This window comes from Oryza glaberrima, chromosome 9 (genome assembly GCF_000147395.1).
Source record: "Oryza glaberrima chromosome 9, OglaRS2, whole genome shotgun sequence".
Classification (NCBI taxonomy): Eukaryota; Viridiplantae; Streptophyta; class Magnoliopsida; order Poales; family Poaceae; genus Oryza; species Oryza glaberrima.
The window spans coordinates 10,154,535-10,168,557 of record NC_068334.1 but is presented as its reverse complement, the minus strand read 5'-3'; positions in this window follow the sequence as shown (position 1 = coordinate 10,168,557).

Genomic DNA, 14,023 nt, shown 5'->3' with positions numbered 1-14,023 from the left:
TATGTAGGCGTGAGAAAGTAGATATGCATGGGACAACTCATTGCAGGAAATTCACTGCAACAAAAACAAGGACTATAAATAAATAGAAGTTTCTTGAAGGGTCTCTGGGAGGTTTTATCAATTGAAGTATCCAGTGGTTCACATTGCATGGCAGGAAAATCGGACGGCTAATATTTTTTTTGATGACATGGCGCTTTATGGTGGTGAAAAACTTTAGTATTTTCACTACTTTAGATTTCCGCAGCAATGCGCGGGGTTTCACCTAGTTATATATATATAATTCTCACCGATATCAAAATATATTTTAGATAAGAGGGAGTTCACCTTTCATTGTAGCTTACTTACTTTGGTGTGTGTAAATTGTAATCGGTCAGCTCTTGGGTCTGCGTAATCGGTTGTTGAGTATGCGTGACCTCTCCATTTGATGGTTCTGGGCAGCGACGATGCATCTTAATTTAGATGGCAATGATGAATGATTACTTCGTAAAAGCATAGGTGTTGGCGGAGTATTCTGTATCAATAGCTCTAAATATAAGATAGAAAAATACAGTTTATTGTCCCTTTTATCTACTCGGTATAAAAATGGGTAAACCTCGCCGCAAACTATCAAAACTAGGTAAAGAAAAACAATCTCTTTCAACTATTTAATAGTGATTTTGACTCATATGGATGATAATTCCACTTTTTCTAGAGAGTAAGGAACAGAGTAGAAACAGTGGACCCGCATAGCCAATGGCAGATTGGAGAGCTATGGCTCACGGATAGGAAAGATTGACCTTTGTTGTCGAAATACACAACAATTGTCCTTAATTAAAACAGTAGAATTTCGAAACTCTGTTGTTACAGCCTACCCCTATGACAAGTGGGTTCCACTACAGTCAAATCCTCTGTCAAACAAGAATTTTTTTTATTTTTACATATAAACACTGATTTTTTTTTTGCCAAATCTCCTTTTAACCATGCTAATTAGACTGATGTAGCAAGACGACGTTATCACATCATGAGCAGCTAGCGTGCCAACATTGTTGGGTAGAAATCCTAGCCACGTCATTATTTTTTATCGGCTTAGCAATATTATCGTGCTATGCCGGTGTTTGAAAATAAGCTTCTCATGGTTTATTTTGAAATTAAAAGGTTCAAAAATAACAAAGAATCATCAAACTAAGTTGGGTCGATGAGATTTATTCGATATTTTAGCTCTGCCCTGAAAGTTAAACCGAACAGGGATTATATGACAGGAAATTAACCAGATTTTTCCTAGAGGTTATTTATGAAGTAATTTTAGTTAAACATATAATTATCCAAATTTTATGCTAATAGGATATTTTCATTTTTAGAGAAATATTTTAGCGTAACTCAAAAGGAAAACTTTATATCTCCTGAGGGCCTCGATCCTGTTGGGCTTTTATATGGCTTACAACATTTATATATTATGATATTTACTTAACTCAATGTGGAAAATATTTATGCTACATGTGACGAGGAATTATTCATGCGGAATTTAACTCGAGGAATTAATACTCGAGGTGACGAGGACGACTGTGCTGGAATACACCAGAGGAATCAATAGAGATATACTCTACTGGAATATAATGTACGTACATGTTTATGCCCAGGTACAGCACAAGGTAGAATGGCTGGGTTTGTTTACAGGATCGGCTCTGTAAACTGTCGACCCACATGATTATATTGGAATTAATCTCATATACAATATAATCATGGCACATGACTCACACATGTGTGCTTGGGACTATTAAATTGTAGACTCATTTAACTGAACTGTCTGATCGTGGTTGGTGACATGGTTCAGGAGTCTAACGGTGTACCGAAAACATATATAGTATTTATCTGGAAGTTGAGTCTATAAATAGGTCCCTACCCTCTAGCCTCATTATGCATTGTGAGCGGCACCACGGAAAAGGCAGAGGAATAGAGGGTAGACCGGATAGACCCACCTAAACCTAATAGATCCCTCGATATCAGTGTTCCCATCCCTGTCCTGTTGTTTTTCTCTTTTCGGAATTGCTAAAAAACTTGCGACAATATTTGTGGCGAATTATCTACTCCCACTAAAGGTCAAAAGATTTACTTTATCAAATTCATTAATGACTATTCTAGATATGTTTATGTTTATCTTGTTAAACTCAAGTCGGAAGGTTTTGATGTATTCAAGCCATTTAAAACTGAAGTGGAAAATCAACTGAATAGGAAAATCAAAGTTTTGAGAACTGACCGTGTGGAGGGGAATACACTTCAGGAATATTAAATGATTTTTGTGAAGAGCATGGAATTATTCATCATTATACTATGCCATATACTCCGCAACAAAACGGTGTTGCCGAGCGGAGGAATAGAACACTTATGGATATGGTTAGGTCAATGATGGCTTATTCAGATCTTCCTTTGTCTTTTTGGCGTGAAGCTTTACATACTGCTGTTTATTTGTTGAATCATTCACCGTCAAAAGCCATCACAGTCACTCCTTATGAGTGCACAACTCATAAGAAAACCTTCACTTCGCCATTTATCTGTTTGGGGTTGTAATGCTCAAATTAGAGTGCCAAATCAAAACCGCACTAAATTGCAGCCTAAAAGCACACCCGGAATTTTTATCGGATATTCTATAGAATCAAAAGGGTGTAGGATCGTAAAGGGCCTTTCCCACCCCAAAAGCTAGCCATTGAGGTGAGGGGCTCCCCCACTTATATCTTAGGTCCTTTGCCCTTCCACAACCAATGTGGGACTATTCAACAATCTTCCCCTTCACACATTGGTGTCTCTCAGTCCTTCACCGCCCCTTCACCGTATCCGGGCCCCCACCGGCCCACGGTCCATCAGGTATACGGGTCCCGCAGGCACCCACAGTCCATCAGGCCTTCACACGTGTCCATCGGACCAGAGATGTTAACCTAGCCTGGCTCTAATCGAATCACAAGAACTAAGCCAACCAGAGGGGGGGTGAATGGTTGGTATACCCAAAAACCGAAAACTTTTAGCGGAAATAAAAGTTACCCTCGAAATCGATGGATCGCGGTCTGACCGAAATAGATTAGCCGGTCTGACCGAAGTGTAGCCGCCGGTCTGACCGGTGTTGATCTACCGGTCTAACCGCCGAGATCGCCTGTCGCCCGCTGTCGCCGCCGCCAGTCTGACCGCCCGTAAGCCGCCGGTCTGACCGCCGAAACCCGGTAAACACAAATTGAAGAACTCTTAAAGTGGATGACGACTTTATTACTTCTCTCTGTGTTTACAAAGTGCACCAACAGCACTCCTTACAAAAATTTTGACTAAACTCGAAACCCTAACTCAAAACTCAACTCTATTGCTCTCAAAAGCGATACCGGGAAGCCTCACGCTCCCCCTCTATTTATACATGAGGTAGGCAGCCTAAAGTCACGAACCAAACTCATACTAGGAGTCCTAAACACCTTAGGAAATCCACTAGTACAAGAAAGAAACTTTACATAACCAAACGTATCAAATTTGGACTCCTTCCAAATTCGACTCCGCATTCCATACGCACACAATAACTCCATCGTATGCCATATGGAATCTCCATCAACCACGTGCATCAACTCTAGCCTTAGTATCCCGCATGATCTCTGACCACCACGGACGTCGTCTTATCCCCAAGCCGACTCCCGGTCCATCACCGCAAATACTCTCCCGAGACATCGAGTCACCTACACATGGAACAAACAAAGAAACCATATTCCGAGACCAAGCTATCTCCAGCTTGACTCATTAGCAGCAAACAATAGTATTACATACGTATAGTATCCATCTAGAAGTCATAATCATGGAATAAACTCAGATATCCAAATAAACAACCCGAAACCGAAACCGACACAGTGTCGGCCGGTCAGACCGCGGGCTGCGCCGGTCTGACCGTGCATTACACGCCGGTCTGACCGGCAGCACAAGCCCGGTCTGACCGGTCCACATATAATCACAGCAGTTCCTGTATATTCACCTGTGAAATCCAATCATCTCCAAAACCACTTCGTGAATAAATTCCAAATAATAAAACCAATAATCTCCAATGCCCAATTGTTCATCACAGAATAATAATCAAAATCACCTTTGATTTTACAATCTCCCCCTTGATGAACACATTGGCAAACGCATAAAAATGTTTTGATATTTGGTGGTAAAAAACACACTTCGTACAAATGTACACATCGTGCTCAAAAATCCAAAAGAAAACTTCTCCCCCTTTTTAAAAGAAAAAAATTCCCAATTGAACCAAAAACATGCTCGCTTCTCAAAAATCCAAAAAGAAAACTTCTCCCCCTTTTTAAAAGAAAGAAATTCCCAATTGAACCAAACACATGCTCGCTTCTCAAAAATCCAAAAATTTTCACATTACTTCTCCCCCTTTTGACAATGATTTCATCAAGCATAGGAATTATGTTCATAAATATTCAAGAGCTTAGCATACATATAGCATATCAAGTCATGTGTTGCAATAAAAGGAAGATAAACCCATCTATAACAAAACAAGCATGCATTAAAGTATAACCATGAACCAAAGATTTTACAATTAAGCTTGAATCAACAATCAAAATTCATGATTTCATACGATTTATAATGCAACATCTTAACAAGCACATAGGTTGAAGAATAAACACTAAACACATATACCTATTGCATTTATCACTTTTTCTCAAATAACCTTTAGCACAAAATAACCAAGAGAATTTTTTTTAACTTTTTCTTTTCTCGAGCCTTTTTGCTCATATTTTTTTCCTCTTTTATTCCGGGTACGTCCCTGTCGTCAAGACTGTTTCCAGAGATTCGGCACCCATTATTTTGCTCACATCGAATACGTCCTTGTCATCAAGACTGTTTCCAAGGATTCGGTATTCATTTTTTTATATTTTTTATTCTCTTTTTCACAATGAGCAATTAAAGGTATTTGAGGAATAACAAATCAATAAAGCATATATATAGAGCATTTATAAATCAAACCATATGCTAGCATCAACATTGCATATTTTCTTAATTCAAGTATAGAATTTAAGTGTCATGCATCATCTCCCTTAAAAGCAAAATCTAAATCTCATGAAAAGACTAGAATACATACAAGCTATGCTAGAGACAAATAAACCTTCAAAGTATTGCTAGCATGCACAAGAAAATACCATATGCATAAACAGAGATCTCTTTTCTCAATTTTTTTTATTATCATATTATTGCTTGATAAAACCATGAGGTACAAACTCCCCCTCAAACCATGCCAAAAGGATGAATGACACCCAATTCACCACGAAGAAAAGCAAAGCGATTAGAATCCAAAGGTTTAGTGAAAATATCAGCAATTTGCAACTTGGTGTCCAAAAACTGCAACTCAACATCTCCTTTCTCAACATGATCCCTCAAAAAATGAAAACGAATATCAATATGCTTTGTGCGTGAGTGTTGAACAGGATTCTTAGCAATATTGATAGCACTAGTATTATCACAAAAGAGAGGTACTTTCTCAAAAGTAAGACCATAATCTTTCAAAGTAGATAAAAGCCAAAGAATCTGTAAACAACAACTAGCAGCAGCAACATATTCAGATTCAGCAGTTGATTGAGCAACACTAGATTGTTTCCTAGAAGACCATGCAATCAATGATGTACCAAGAAAATGACATGTTCCACTAGTACTTTTCCTATCAATTCTACAACCTCCAAAATCAGCATCCGAATATCCACTTAAACATATAGAAGATGAAGTAGAATACCAAATTCCAAACTCAAGTGTATGATTCAAATACCTCATTATTCGCTTGACCGCTTGACGATGTGAAGCACGAGGAGAAGCTTGAAAGCGTGCACACAAACACACAGCAAATTGTATGTCTGGCCTAAAAGCAGTTAGATACAACAAAGATCCAATCATACTTCTATACTCCTTTTGATCAACAGCTTCACCATCTTCATCAGGATCCAACACAGCTATAGAACCAATTGGTGTTGAAATTGGCTTGCAATTCTCCATCTTGAACCGTCGCAAAAGATCCTTCGTATACTTCGTTTGATGCACAAAAGTACCTTGAGGTGTTTGCTTAATTTGCAATCCCAAAAAGTACGATAACTCACCCATCATGCTCATCTCAAATTCCCTGCGCATAGTCTCAGCAAAATCTACAACCACAGCGTGAGTCGAACAACCAAAGATAATATCATCCACATAAATCTGAACGAAAAGTTGATTATCACCATGCTTAAGAACAAAAAGCGTTTTGTCAACCTTTCCTATTGTAAAACCTTTCGCAAGCAAAAAGTTCTTAAGCCTATCATACCATGCCCTAGGAGCTTGTTTCAAACCATACAAAGCTTTAGACAATTTAAAAACATGGTTGGGAAAATCAGGATTTTCAAAACCTGGTGGTTGTTTGACATAAACTTCCTCCTGTATAAAACCATTTAGAAAAGCACTTTTCACGCCCATTTGATACAATTTAAAACCTTTTGAAGCAGCAAAAGCCAACAAAAGTCTAATTGCCTCAATTCTAGCAACAGGAGCAAAAGTTTCATCAAAATCCAAACCCTCAACTTGAGTAAAACCTTGAGCAACAAGTCTAGCTTTATTTCTCACAATCAAACCATCCTCATTTTGTTTATTTTTGAAAACCCACTTGGTTCCAATAATATTATGTCCAGAAGGTGGTTCAACTAAAGTCCAAACTTTGTTTCTCTCAAAATTTTCAAGTTCTTCATGCATGGTGTTAATCCACGATTCATCAGTTAATGCATGTGACACATCTTTGGGTTCAAAAGAAGCAACAAATGCAAAATTTGCACAAACATCATGAGTCGTTACCTTAGACCTTGTAGTCCGCTCACCTATATTACCAATAATTTGTTCCGGCGGATGTCGTCGTTGAATGTACAAAGGAGCAGTAACTTCCGAAGTTGATCCACATTCTGTTTCAGTACTGATCGAAGTTGAATTCTCTGGAGGACCATCTCGATCAGCATCAACAGTACCCGAACCCGACGAACCTGGCCGGTCTGACCGCTCCTCATGAGCCGGTCTGACCAGAGGTGTGCCGGCGGTCTGACCGGCCTGGCACCCGGTCTGACCGGCCGAGCCGACCTCATCATCGTCGTCGTAGTCGCTCTCATCTTCAAAAATACGACCATCCTCCCCCTGAACCTGTGACAGTGTACCTGCAATATCGGGTCTAGTACCAGGACTAGCCTCATCAAAAGAAACTTCGCAAGTCTCAACAATTTTGTTAGTCCCTAAAATAAGTACACGATAGCCACGAGTGTGTGCGGGGTAACCAAGAAACAATCCATCGGTAGAGCGTGCCTCAAACTTATCCAAATTTCCAGATTTCAAGACAAAGCACTTGCAACCAAAAACACGCAAATGTGAAACTTTGGGTTGATGACCAAATCGAAGTTCATAAGAAGTTTTTCCAAGTTTAGAACGCAAGAAAACTCGATTTGAAATATAACAAGCAGTGTTAATTGCCTCAGCCCAAAATTTTCTAGGAGTTTTATATTCATCCAACATCGTTCTAGCCATCTCAACCAAAACACGATTTTTCCTTTCAACAACACCGTTTTGTTGAGGAACACGAGGAGAAGAAAATTCATGTTCAAGACCTCTTTCGTTGCAAAATTGTTCAAATGAAGCATTTTTAAACTCTCCATCATTATCACTTCGAATTCTTTTCAAAGAACCAGGAAATTCAAGCTCCAATCGAAGAAACAAACCACGAAAGTGTTGAAAAGCTTCGTCCTTAGTGGCCATAAAGAAAACCCAAGAGTATCGAGAAAAATTGTCAACAACAACCAACACATACCACTTTCCTCCAACAGATTGCACTCTAGCTGGACCAACAGTGTCCATATGTAATAGCTGTCCCGGTGCATCTGTCATCACAGAAATAATAGGAGCATGTGAAGTAGAAACCATCTTAGCATGACGACACGGTGTACAAACCAAATCAAGATCTTTCTTAAGTTTAGGCAAACCACGAACAAGATCCAAACCACTTAACCTAGTGAGATGATCAAAACCAACATGTCCAAGTCTACGATGCCAAAACATCACATCTTTATCAAACTTAGCAACCAAACATGTTATCACAGGTGAAACAGAATTTTCAAAATCAGCTTTAAACACTCTTCCATAGCGAGAAATATTCAGCACAGAATCACCACAAGAATCAAAAACTTTACTTCCAGTTTTCTTAAAGTGAACCTCAAAATTTTCATCAACAATTTGTGAAACTGAAAGCAAATTGTACTTTAAATCCTTAACCAAAGCTACATTCTTCAATTCAAATTTTTCATTTACCTTAACCAAACCTGTAGCGACAACGGCACTAGTAGAAGCATCAGCAAAGACAATTGATTCAGTCTTGGATGTCTTTTTGAGGGAGGAGAACCAATTTTTATCACCGGTCATGTGCCGCGAACAACCGGAATCCACGATCCACACGTTCTCCTTCCTTGCCACCAAAGCCTACACAACAGCAGAAGTCGAAGCCTCAGTACTGGGGTTAGATAATAAAAATTTAGGAATCCAGTACTGAGACACACGACCAGAAGATCCAATAGGCATATATCCACGTGCAAAATCAATTTTAGAATTCTCAGAAAAATTCCTCCGAGGCCGGTCTGACCGAAGTACAGTGACCGGTCTGACCGGGGGCCGGTCTGACCGCCTCTGTACCGCCGGTCTGACCGGTGTCCAGTCTGACCGAGGCTCTGCAGCCGGTCTGACCGGTTGCCGGTCTGACCACGGGACCCACTGCGGTCTGACCGGTTTCCTCGAGGGAAAACCAGATTTTTGCCACTTTGATTTTGCAAAAGCAATCTCTCTCTCCTTTTTCTGTTTATGAGCTAATCTGAAACAAAAATCAACAATATGTCCATCTTTTCCACAAAAAGAACAAGTATATTTTTCACGTTGTTTAGACACATTGTTAGAGCAAGAAGATTTAGCAACACAAGCAGAAACAGGAGGTTTTGCATGCACAACATTGGATTTTGAAGAGGATGCATTCATGGTAGACATGATACCAGCAGATTTAAACACAGTTTTATTAGTATCATGTTTAATCAAAATCTCACCACCTCTAGCACCAACACCTAACACAACAGGAGGATGTCTAGAGTTATGAGCATAAGGATCAAAACCTAAACCACGGTTATTTGTGCTAACCTTTGATTGATCCAAAATCATGTTGAGGTTCTTTTTACCATCAGAAAATCTTAGTAAAGAATTTTTCAAATAAGAAACCTCTTTTTCCAAATTAGCACAATTTTCACAATCTACCATGACACCTTTGCTTTTACGACATTTGGGGCAAGAAAGCACTTCATTATTTTTCATAACATCTTCCATGTACTCAACACGACCTAAAGCATCTTTTAGTTTCAACTTATTCAAATTACATGTTGAGCAATCCAAAACATCATGAGGTTGTTTTAACTTTTTAGTAGAAATCGTGTTAAACATCAAACTAGCATGAAAAGCAATTTGATATTTTTGCAACAATTTTTTAGTTAAAAACAACTCATCCAAAGTGCGTGTGTGCAAAGCAAAACAACAAGCAAGAGAAGATCTATTTTTCAAATCATGTGCAGCATTAACATCTCTAATTTTTGAAATCTCATTCATTAAAACCTCACAATTTTCACAATCATCATCATTAGGAATAAGAGATTTTAACCTATCAATTTCAGATTTAAGAGATTCAATGATAAATTTCTGTTTTTTATACATCTTCTCACACTTTTTATTTTTAGCACTCAAAATATTAATAGCTTCTTCAAAAGCACTCACCTCATTATCTTCATACTCTGTGTCAGATTCACCACGTGCCATGAAGCAAACATCGGAGACATTCTTTCCTTTATCATCATCTCCACTTTCACCATCTACATCACTTAGTGGCTCGAAAGCAGCGCAAACTTGTTGAAAAGCCTTCCTAAGATTCTCCATCTTCCTCCCTTGGTTACAACCCTTTGAATTGTTGTAGTTGTTGGGCTTGTTGTTGTTGGTCATCTCACCATCTTTGTCTTCTCTTTTGCCTCTCCCAAGCTTAGGACAATGCGAACGAAGATGATCAATTGAACCACATTCAAAGCAACGATTTGGACCACCTCTTTTCCTGTTCCTGGCATTATTCATAGCTCGAGCAATTCTGTTAGCGACCAAAGCCAAATCCTCCTCCTCAATTTGTGCGAGTTGATCATCGGATGTGGCATTAAAAGCAGCAAGAAAAGAAGGCATAGATGAAGAAGCATCAACAACCAAAGAAGAAGAAGAAGAAACCAAAGCACTCGATTTAGAATCAACTTTGCGAGAAAGAATATTCATCTCATGTGTTTTCAATTTAGTATAAAGTGAATCCAAAGTTAAAGTAGACATGTTAACAGACTCCTGAATAGATGTAACTTTCATCTCCCAAATAGACATGTCGAGACCATTCAAAAAGTGACGAGAAATCTCAGACTGTGGATAATTATCATCATAAGAAGAATCAACAGATCTAAGATCACTCAAAATTTTATTAAATCTAGAAAGATAGTCATCCAAAGCCTCTCCAGATTTCATCTCAAATTTAATGTACTCCTTTTCAAAAAGATCTCGACGAAGCTCTTTAATATTATTTGTTCCTTGATGAATGTTTTTCAAAGTATTCCAAATCTCATGAGCAGTTTCAAGATGTGCAACACGATCATAATCAGAACGAGAAATCCCACTCAAAAGAATATTACGAGCTTTGCAATTATTTTCAAACTCAGTTTTTAAAGCATCAGAATTAATGGCTTCAGGAATCACATAAGGATGAGAAACTTTCCTCCAAATATAATAATTTTCAGCCATAAGGTAAGATTGCATCTTACTACACCAATGAGGAAAATCAGTTCCATCGAAAACATGAGGCTTAGTTGAAAACCTAGCGGGAGTAGCCATGGAAAAAACTTTAGATCGATAAAAATCCAAGAAGAAAACGAGGCTCTGATACCAATTGTAGGATCGTAAAGGGCCTTTCCCACCCCAAAAGCTAGCCATTGAGGTGAGGGGCTCCCCCACTTATATCTTAGGTCCTTTGCCCTTCCACAACCAATGTGGGACTATTCAACAAAGGGTATCGTTTTTATGATCCTGTCAATGATAAACTGGTGGAAAGTAGGGATGCAATTTTTTTAGATCATGATACACCTCGCCGTACCAAACGGGCAAGGGTGGAATTATTGGCAACTCCATTAGAAACACAGATGGATACATCTGGAATTGATCCAAATATTGAGGGTGATATAAATGATACTCCTGCTACTAACATGCTTAGGAGAAGTGGGAGGAATACACATGCACCATTATATCTTGATGACTATTACTCCTTCCGTATTTTAATGTATGACGCTGTTGACTTTTTGATCAACGTTTGACCATTCATTTTATTCAAAATTTTTGTGCAAATATAAGAATATTTATGTCATGCTTAAAGAATATTTGATGATGAATCAAGTCACAATAAAATAAATGATAGTTACATAAATTTTTTGAATAAGACGAATGATCAAACATTGGATAAAAAGTCAACAGCGTTATACATTAAAATATGGAGGGAGTATATGTTTTGGGGGGAAGCACACTCTAAAATTTCAGATTTAGAGGAAGAGCCTAAAACATATAAGGAAGCAATTAGTTGCCCTCAATCAAAACTATGGGTGGAAGCAATGCGGGAAGAGTTAAACTCAACGAAAAATAATAATGTTTGGGAACTTGTTACTTTACCAAACAACCGCAAACCCATAGGTTGTAAATGGATATTTAAAAGAAAATTGAATGCGGCAGGCTTAGTGGAAATATATAAGACTAGACTTGTTGCTAAGGGATTTACACAAAGTGAAGGTGTTTGACTTTGTGGAAACGTTTTCTCCTGTTGCAAAATTTACTTCTATTCGCATCATTAGTGCTTTAATGGCTTATTATGATCTTGAACTCCAAATGGATGTTAAAACTGCTTTTCTTAGTAGCTATTTGGAGGAGGAAATATATATGTTGCAAACGGAAGGTTTTGGTGAAAAAGGAAATGAAAATAAGGTTTGCAAATTGAATAGATCAATTTATGGTCTCAAACAAGCTTCACGTCGGTGGTATATATTGTTTGATAATGCTAACACGTCATATGGTTTTTCAATAACGGAAGATGATCATTGCATTTATACAAAAGTTAATGGTGGTAATTTTGTTTTACTCTCCTTATATGTGGATTATATTCTTACTGCTTCTAATGATAAAGTTACATTGATGGAAGTTAAAGCTTGGTTATCTTCTAAGTTTGATATGAAAGATATGGGGGAAGCTTCCTACGTGTTGGGAGTGGAAATACATAGAGATCGGAATAAACGTATGCTTGGTTTATCTCAAAAGGCATACCTTAGAGGTGTTTTAAAACGATTTTCTATGGAACAATGCAAACCTGTTAATGTACCTATTGTAAAGGGAACTAAACTCAGTGAGGAATTATGTGCAAACACCCCTGAGGAAAAAGGGAGAATGGAAGGCATTCCTTATTCTTCTGCTTTGGGATGTCTTATGTATGCTATGTTATTTACACGACCTGACCTTAGCCATGCTATTGGAATCTTGAGTAGATATCAAAAGAATCCTGGGGAAGAGCATTGGAAACAAATCAAATATGTCTTGCGTTATGTCAGAGGAACTATGGATTATTCTTTATGTTTTAATGGCCATAATCTTCAGCTGCAGGGTTATCACCAAGAAATCTACTTCTGGTAATATTTTCACTTTGGCGGGAGGTGCCATTTCTTGGTGCAGTAAGAAGCAAGATTCAGTTGCTCTCCCTTCCATGGAAGCTGAATATATTGCTGCGTTTGAAGCAGTGAAGGAAGGCGTATGGCTAAGGGAATTTCTTGCATCTCTTAGAGCATGTACAATAGCAGGCTATAAACCAGCTGCAAACATATTTTAAGAAGATAAATAAAGAGAGAGGAGAGCAGTGGGCTACAGATTTATAGCTAGTTGTAGCACGGACTCCAAGACACAGTGTGTGTATGACTGATGGGACCAGGTATTAATAGTGTAGTATGTAACTATTGTATGAATGAGCTATTAGATTGGCTATAGATGAATTAGAGCTAGTAGTTCGCTAAATTTCATAGTAAAAGTAAACACATTGAGGGAAGGTATCATTAATATTCGTGATGTAATAAATAGACTCCAGTCTGTTCGTCTGGTTTATTTGCCTAGTACTAGTATGGTTGCAAATCCACTGACTAAGCCAGTCAGGATTTATTTTCTAAGGATGTTAGAGACATGGGACTTCAGCTTATTGATTGAATGTTTTAGCCAAGTGGGAGATGTTGGGCTTTTATATGGCTTACAAAATTTATATATTATGATATTTATTTAACTCAATGTGGAAAATATTTATGCTACATGTGACGAGGAATTATTGATGCGGAATTTAACTTGAGGAATTAATACTCGTGGTGCCGAGGACAACTGTGCTGGAATACACTAGAGGAATTAATAGAGATATACTCTACTGGAATTTATATGTACGTACATGTTTATGCCTGGGTACAGCACAGGGTGGAATGGCTGGGTTTGTTTACTGGATCAGGATCAGCTCTGTAAACTGTTGACCCACTTGATTATATTAGAATTAATCTCATATACAATATAATCATGGCACATGACTCACATATGTGTGCTTGAGACTATTATATTGTAGACTCATTTAACTGAACTGTCTGATCGTGGTTGGTGACATGGTTCAGGAGTCTAACGGAGTACCGGAAACAATGTATATCTGGAAGTGGAGTCTATAAATAGGTCCCTACCGTCTAGCCTCATTATGCATTGTGAGCGGCACCACGGAAAAGGCAGAGAAATAGAGGGTAGACCGGATAGACCCACCTAAACCTAACAGATGCCTCGATATCACTGTTCCCATCCCTGTCCTTTTTTTTTCTTTACGAAATTGCTAAAAAACTTGCAGACAATATTTTCTCTCCAAAATTTGATGGAT